Genomic DNA, 8,545 nt, shown 5'->3' with positions numbered 1-8,545 from the left:
ACCTCCTCATAGCACTTCCAAGCCTGTAATTTTTACAGAAGCAATCAGTCACATCTTTCTCCCACAGCGCAGCTAGCAGGTTTGAACCACCAGCCTGTCAGTTAGCAGGTTAACGCTTAACCACTCTGCCACCAGGATTCCTCAACAACATGCCTCATTTCTTTACATTCTTAAAGTGTTTTCTTCCTTTTTTTCTTTCAATATTTCATGTTTTGGTTCTAAATAAATTCAACCACTTGTGCAAGCTAGTCTTTGTCACACAGAGTAAAATACCTGTTTTCTTTTCAAAACCAAACCAAAGTCTTGCCTAAACAAAAGTGCTATATAAAATTAAATGAGATTTCTGATTAATACAAAGTAACTGCCACAAGTTTAGTCAGGGCTCCTGGTCAGTTTTCTAAGATGCTCCCAGGATCAAGGGAGAACCCAAAACACGAAAGCATAGTGATAGAGTCATCCTTTCTGGACTCAAACATTCAATCTATGGATTTATCATTTGTGGCCATACGTAGAGGGAATCTGAAAAACCTCTGGCCACAAAACACCTAGATTTACTGTATAAAAATAACAAACACAGTTGAGATCAGTAAAGGAAATTGCTGAAACTGAGGATAAAACAGCTAAACACTGAGCAGGCACTAACATTTTACCTAGGCAGTGGAAGCTCTGTTGGGAAGCAAAAATAAGTCCCCTTGAGTTCAAAACCACAAGCCACACTTCACACAGATTTGGGGTTTAGATTTACCCACTAGTACAGTCTAGGAATCCCAAGATGATAACAATGTAAAAAGAGTCTCCATCGAGTACAATCAAAGAGGCTTTTGCTAACATAAATGAGAAATATCTCTTTAGAATTAGATCTTCAGTCTATGCCACACAAGATTCCCATAGTAAATGTTTGAAATATAAGCTCACAATTTTTTAAAATGACAAAATGTTCAAGACATGAGCAAAAGTGCCAGACAAACAGGTAGCACAAGTTGTAATTAATATAATTAAAATGTTAAAAATAAAAGTATATGAAAATAAGACTATAACTTCCAATAACTGGTATATTTGAAAGGGTAAAAGGCTAAATATAACTTCTAGTGATAAAACATACGCTATTAAATTTTTTAAAAACATATTACCTGTGTGGTGGTGTGGAATTTCTTTTTATTATTATTATTTTTTTTTAATCATTTTATTAGGGGCTCATACGACTCTTATCACAATCCATACATACATCAATTGTGTAAAGTGCATTTGTACATTCATTGCCCTCATCATTCTCAAAACATTTCCTCTCCACTTAAGCCCCCGGTATTAGGTCCTCGGAATTTCTTAATCCTGTTCTTCTACCAAAACTCTGTAACTCCCACCAAATGATTGGTGGGATTAGGCAAACAGGGCCTGTGTAACACTAATCGAGGGCATGGGTCAGTTTTCTTTCCCACCCCTCTTGCAGTAAGGAGAAACCCTGAGGATCTTGGAAGAACATGTAAAAGATCTCTATCTGAAGTGGCAAAGACCATGGAGACCCCTTGCATCACAGAGTGTGGCACAGACACTCAGAAGAGCAGTGTTGAGACTATGGGATTCCTTCTCCTGAGTCTATGAAACTGTGGGACAGAGTCACGGGCCACCTGGATTCCTGGTCTATGGATGCAAAGGCCAAGAGATCACATGGCTGAGTGACTAAAAATTGGAGCGAGACGTGGCTGCTGGCTAAGGAGACCAGTAACCGTATCCTGGTTGTTTGCTGATCCTGACTTGTAGTCATCAATTGACTTCCCTAATAAATCACTTTTATTGCAGCTATTGTGTGTGAGTTCTGTGTGGCCAATCCAATGAGTTATCAGACACAGCAAAGTAGTATGGGAAGTACAGTTGGTGTTAGAATAAGTGAAAAAGTATGAACCAAGGAGGCTTGTCTGAGCCCTGCCTGCCTCATGGCCATAGAGAAGCCAGAGTGGGTCGGCCATGGCTACCTCCATTGCCATTTATTGCAATGTGGTCTGACCTGGTGGCAGCTGAAGATAAATAGTGAATTTGGAAAGATGTTAACCAGAATGCAGCAGAAAAAGATAAAACGATCTTAAAACAAAAGGGTGAATTTTTATCCATTGCTTGTGCAGTTGGTACATTAGGGAAAAGTTTGGCATTCCTCAAAAAGAACAACCAAATGACTCAGAAATTCTATAACCAAAAGAACTAAAAGCAGCAATGCAAACAGACATACCAGGCTACGTAAAAAGAATTGTGATGCTATTTTTCTCAAAATATCCTCTAACCCATCCCCAAATAAGGCTATGCGTATCAATTCACACCATATCAAAATGGGATTTTTGGCACCCTTGAGTGATGCAAACCACGTTTCTCATCGATGTTCTTAACTTTAGGGGAAAAAAATCAGAAGGGGCAAAATCAGGACTGGAGAGTGAATAGGGTAGGGGTTTCCAACATGATGGGGGGAAAAACCTTTAACTTTTTGATCTACAATGAAGTCTAAAATGTTCTTTCCTAGCCTTGTTCTGGGAGCACTTGTGGGCCTGGTGTGGTATGCATTGGCTTTCTCTTCCCATAAGCATTTACTGTCTTAGAAACCCACATGGAAAGTTCTACTCGGGATTGACTCAATGGCAGTAAGTTTGGGTTTTTGCCTTTTTCTCACCAATGCAGTTTTAATTTTCTTCAAACTTCTCAATAAGCTCCCACAACCATCTTGTGTCTTTCCAGAAATTTTATCAAGAGTAACATTTGGGATCCCAAACAATAGTAACCATAACCTTCTGAGCTGATTTCTCTGCCTCAAATGTAACTGTGCCAGAAGATTTCAAAAGCCGCTGTTTTGAAATCTTTGCTTGAAGGCATTCAAATGATACAAAAGCGAGTGTATTATTGAGATTACTTGTCTGCATCCATCCACTGATCGCAGACACATTTTTGCTGTGTCCCAGGGGTTTTGATGTGTTGTATCATTCTTGTTTGTCTCAAGGAGTTTTTAAATTTCCTCCGTTGTTTGCTTTATAATCCAGTCATTTTTTAGTATTATGCTGTTTAATCTCCAAGTGTTTGTCTTTATGTTTCTGCTCATTTTATTGCTGATTTCTAATTTTATAGCTTTGTGGTCTGAGAAGATAGATCATAGGATCCCAATTAAAAAAAAAAATTTGTTGCAGTGTAATTTGTGACCTAGTATGTAGTCTATTCTTGAGAATGTTCCATGTGCTGGAGAACGTATACTGTGTTTTTGTTAGATGGAGCATTCTGTATATGTCTATGAGGTCATTTTTGTTGATTGTGTTATTGCGTTTTTTGTGCCCTTATTGAGTCTTTTCTTGATGTGCTGTATTTCCTTGACCGTGATGTATTAAGATCTCCTGTTATTATTGTCGAGGGTCTATATCCCTTTTCAATTTTGTGAGGATTTGATTGATGTATTTTGAAGGTCTTTCATTGTTATGGCTTCCTGAACTATTGTTCCCTTGATCCTTGTGTAGTATGCTTTCTTATCTCTTATCACATTGTATACCTTGAACTCTGTTTTCCTGGAGATTAATATTGCTGCCCCTACATTCTTTTGACTGCTGTATACTTGGTATGCTTTTGTTCTTGTAGGCAGCATATCGATGGCGTTTGTTTTCTTATCCATTCTGCTACTCTCTGTCTCTTTACTGGTGCGTTTAGTCCATTAACATTCAGTGAGATAATTGATATGTATGAATTTATTACTGTCATTTTGCTTTATATCTATGTGGGTTGTGCGTTTGTATGTGTTGTGTTCAGTTTATTTGTTCTTCCTGTGTTATTCCTTTGCTTTGGGTGTGGGTCTGTGTTTGTTGATTTTTGTGCAGAATTGTCTTGCATGTTGGTTTCAGGTTTGTGTGTTTTTGCTATTGGTTTTTTGGCCACAGTACTTCATTGAGTGTTTGTTTTTTTTAAGTGGTGGTCTTGGTTTTGTGAATTCTTTTAATTTCTCCATGTCCTGGAATACTTTTACTTCTCCATCAGATCAGGTTTCTGGATACAAGATTCTAGGTTGACAATTTTTTTCCTCCAGTACTCTGTATACCTCACGCCATTGTCTTCTTGCCTGTATGGTTGCTGCTGAGAAATCTGAGTTTATATTAGTTGCTGACCCTTTGGAGGTAATTGGTCTTTTTTTCTCTGGGTGCTATTAGAAATTTTTCCTTCCCATTGATGTTAGACACCTTGACTACAACATGCCGGGGAGTTTTCCTTTGGGGATCTCTCCTGGCTGGGGTTCTTCCAGCTCCCTGAATTATTATCTTTTCTTTCTTTAGACATCGAGAAAGGTTTTCTTGCAGGAGCTTTTGGATTATTTTCTGCATGAATTTTTTTTTTTTTTTGCTTCTTCCTCTTCTGGAATCCTTATGCTCCTCTTAATTGTGTCCCACATTATTCTCAAGCTTTTCTCCGTCTCTTTTGCATTTTTCATGTTTTGTTCTTCTTTTAGGTGGGGATCTTTAGATTTGCCTTCTAGCTCACTAATTTGGGTTTTCGTCTCTTCAATTCTGTTTCTCTTTTCTTTTATAGAGTCATTCTTTATTGTGTTATTTAATCCTGCTACTGTAGTGCTTGATTTGTGTGTTTCTGTTTGGAGTTTTTCTAGGGAGGCTACTAGCTTTTCTGTTGTTTCACTTTCTCTCTCAGTCTTCAACTGGTGCCTGAGTGCAATCATCATTCTTTTGAATTCTTTTTCTGATAAAACCATAGCCTGCTCAATTTATGGCATTACATTTAGGCCTAGTTGGTATTCAGTTGTTTCTGCTTTGTGTGTGTGTGTGTGTGTGTGTGTGTGTGTGTGTACATGAATATCTTCTGTTGTTTTCTTTACATCTTCGAGTTACTATTAGGGGTGTTTGGAAGGTGGTGTTCTGTGAGAGTGGTTAACTCTATTAGGTGATGCAATAGATGGGTGATGGATAGTTTTTATTAAGTATCTGGGGAGAGTGATAGATTAGGTGTTAAGGGAGTAGAAAGAAAGCAGGAGAGGAAGTGTTAGCATAGGGATCAGGTAGTGCTATTTGTTAGATTTTAAAAAAGGAAATTAGATTCAAAAATGCCTCTTGCAATTATGGAGGAGTGAGTACTAATATTTGATAGGCAAAAAAAGATTATAAAACAAGAATAGTTTCAGCTTTTCATTTTATTAGAATGAGAAGTAAAGTAAAGGTTTTATGAGAAGAAAAGAGAAACTGAAAATAGGTTAATAGTGCTAAGAGATAAAACTTTAGATATTTAGATTAAAGAAAGTAAAATTAAAGGAAAGGACAAGAGATGAAAGTTTAAAAAATAATAGGAAAAATAATACTAGAGTAAGACATAGGACAGCTGGTAATGTATGTTTGGGCTCTAAGCTTTGCCCAGGAGCTTTGTCTCCATTGTAGGTGCTAACTTCTGGATTGATGGTGTATTAAGGGGCTAGAAAACAAACAAATTAAATTGAAAGTTAAAAAGTAAAGAAATAGAAGTCTTGATTGAGGATTAATTATAAGAATAGTATCCAACTTTCTTTTATTTTTATTAAAAGATCATTATATGGGGGGCTATAACAGTTCTTATCACAACCCATACATCAATCATATCAAGCATATTTGTACATATGTTGCCATCATTATTTTCTAGACATTTACTTTTATTGAGCCCTTGGTATCAGCTTCTCTTTTTCCCCTCCCTCCCACCTCCTCACCCTCATGACCCCTTAATAAATAATAAATTATTATGATTTTCATCTCTTGCAGCAGCTGCTGTCACCCTTCTCCCACATCTTCTATTGTTTTTCCCCCCAGGAGGCGGTGGTGGTGGTTATGTGCTGATCGTTTTCATCAGTTCCCCCCTCCTCCCATCCTCTCCCCACCTCCCCCCTACCCTTCTGGTATCGCTACTCCCATTCCTGTTCCTGGATTCCATGTGTCATGAGCTCTTTTCTCTGATCTGCACCTAAGCACATGCTCCAGTCTAGCCCATAGTGAAAAGCAACTTTGTTTTGAAGAAGGGGAGCGTATAGGACCGATAGAACACAGAGCAAAAATAATACCAGTAAAAAGAGCAACTGGGTCCCACACATTGCCACACAAAGAGGATAGTGTGGAGCATTGGTCTTTGAAGCAATTGGGCACAGTGTCTGGTAGTATGATACCTTACTACTTTGTAAACGTGTAGGGTGTCAGAGTAGGGTTGAGACTAAGGCTGGGGAGTGATTTTGGCTCTGCTTTGGCAACAAGTCCTGTATTCTTGTGATTTAAGTTAATTATCTTGGGAGAATAAGCCTCTAGTGAATCAGGTCAGAGGGAATGGTATTTGCTTGTTTTTTACAATGAGGGTGACCAAATGGGGGGTGGGAGAATGGAGTCTGTACCTACAACCTACCTAAGTGGTCTAGATGGGAGGCATAAACCAATAACCTACTCAGAGGGAAGGTGGCTTATGCAAGAGGCTTGCAGTGCTGATCAGGGACTGGAGCAGCCTCTGGGCCCCTAAGCTTCCAGTCTCTGTCTCAAGCCTAAATTCCCTGCCTGTGCTTGGCAAAACCCACTGCTGCAGTTTCTACTTGTTTTGTTGTGCTAATACTTTGTTAATAGAACAGGTGTGTGTTGGCTGCTACCCAGAGAAGTTTTAAAAAAAAAAGTCTTCTAATGGCAGTTTTTTTAAAGCTTTTTGGGCTTTTGGGGGTGTCTTAAGATCAAGACTGTGCCAAGCTGTACCTCAGAGAAGGGGGGGCAGTTTTTCCTAAGGAGCTCCTTGGGCTTCGGTTCACTATTTACACCCACCCCAGGCTGCCCTGTAAATTTATCCCTATGTGGCTTGGTAGGCTGTGGGCAACACAGCCTGCTATTGGGGAGTTAGAGCTGTGGGCTATCTACCAAGCCAAAGCTATTTATACTTTCATTCATCCAGGATTGGTCCTACAGAAATATGTCCCTGCAACTCCAGGTTTCTGCACTTGTCCAGCGAGTGCCATGGGCCAGTGACAAAGGGGAACCTTATCAGCAGACATTGCTGCTCTTTAATCTTAGTAAATTTGTGACCACTTATCTTTATGCTGGTTATCCTGTGGTCTAGAAGTGTAGGATAGCCCTCTCAGTAGCTTTTTTGTGCTGCGCTCTATGGAGTCTTTCCCATGTGTGCTACCTGTTCACCATCTTTCCCAGAGACATGTTCAAACATCTTTTGTTTGGGGTAAACCTGTGCATATATGAATTGAAACCCTAGTAGCAATATTTTATTATTTACCTTTGTTTGTACACCACAGTTCATCACAGCACAATTCACAATAGTAAGCAACCATAGTGTCCATTAATTGATGAATAGATAGCTGAAATGCAGATAGATGGAATGCCATTTCTCCCCACTCCTAAAAATCTAGAATTATAATGTAGAGTAAGAATACCACTTTTTTTTAATTTATAAGATTTTAGATACCATTGGAGAAAATGATTAAGTTTATTTTTAAGATTTTCAAGAATAATATCAATATGCTGATATTAATTTTAAGATTAATCTTGACTTTACAAATGTTAAAATATAAAAACAAATGTCTTAGTGTCAAGTGAAAATAAGGGTGACTTATATTTTTACTTTAGTTCAAGTGAACTGTTACTTTAGACTAGCCCAGGAGTTTGACTTTTGTATTGAATAATGGCAATTATGCCATCATTTCTTAGCAATATGGATCCTGAGTTCCAAATTAACGTAAAAGGCATGTTGTGTTCAGAGCGCATTTGAACATCTCTACAAGCATCTGAGAGTAGGATAATCTACATTTTTATAGCCATGCATTACATTTGGTCCTCTACGGATTTCTACTTGGGAGAAGAAATGGGACAGTATCTCTGAAGGTCAAGCAAGAAGATATTAAATAGGGAACAAGTGAGATTATATAATAAGCCCATTGGTAGAGTTATAGTTTCAAGCATTTAAGATGACCTGAGATCAAGTTTGTTAGGTGGAAATTATCTACTTTTAATCATTCTGAGCTCAAAAGCTCCGTTTGTAGAATTTTGCAACTTCTTCTTACAAACAATATTAAAATTCACTGTCATCGAGACACTGCTGACTCACAGTACTCCTCTGTGGGTTTCCAGGATTGCAACTGTTTGTGGGAGTAGAAAACCCAGTCTTTTGCCCAAGTTGCTGCTGGTGGATTCAAACAGCCAATTATTCAGATCACAGCCCAACATGTAGCCAGTACACAACCAGGGCACCCACAAACAATATGCGTCTCACCCAAAACTAAACTCACGGCCATCAAGTTGATTCTGACTCCTAGTCACCCTGTAGCACAGAGTGCAACTGCCCAGTAGTGTGTCCAAGGTTGCGGATCCTTATGGAAGCAGACTGCTTTATCTTTCTCTGACGGCATGGCTGTTGAGTTCACACTTTTCAACTTGTAAGCTAGCAGACAAACACTGAACTACTGTGCCATAGACCCCATATGTATTAATCTTAAGATGCTACTTGGATGCTACTTAGGATGTTTCTGCCTAGCTGTTTTCCACCCAAAGAGGATGATGGCATGTGCATGTAAAACGAATAGATA

Source organism: Echinops telfairi, unplaced genomic scaffold (genome assembly GCF_000313985.2).
Source record: "Echinops telfairi isolate 266 unplaced genomic scaffold, ASM31398v2 ScPeMD7_7424;HRSCAF=8462, whole genome shotgun sequence".
Taxonomy (NCBI): Eukaryota; Metazoa; Chordata; class Mammalia; order Afrosoricida; family Tenrecidae; genus Echinops; species Echinops telfairi.
This window is presented reverse-complemented; position numbering follows the sequence as displayed.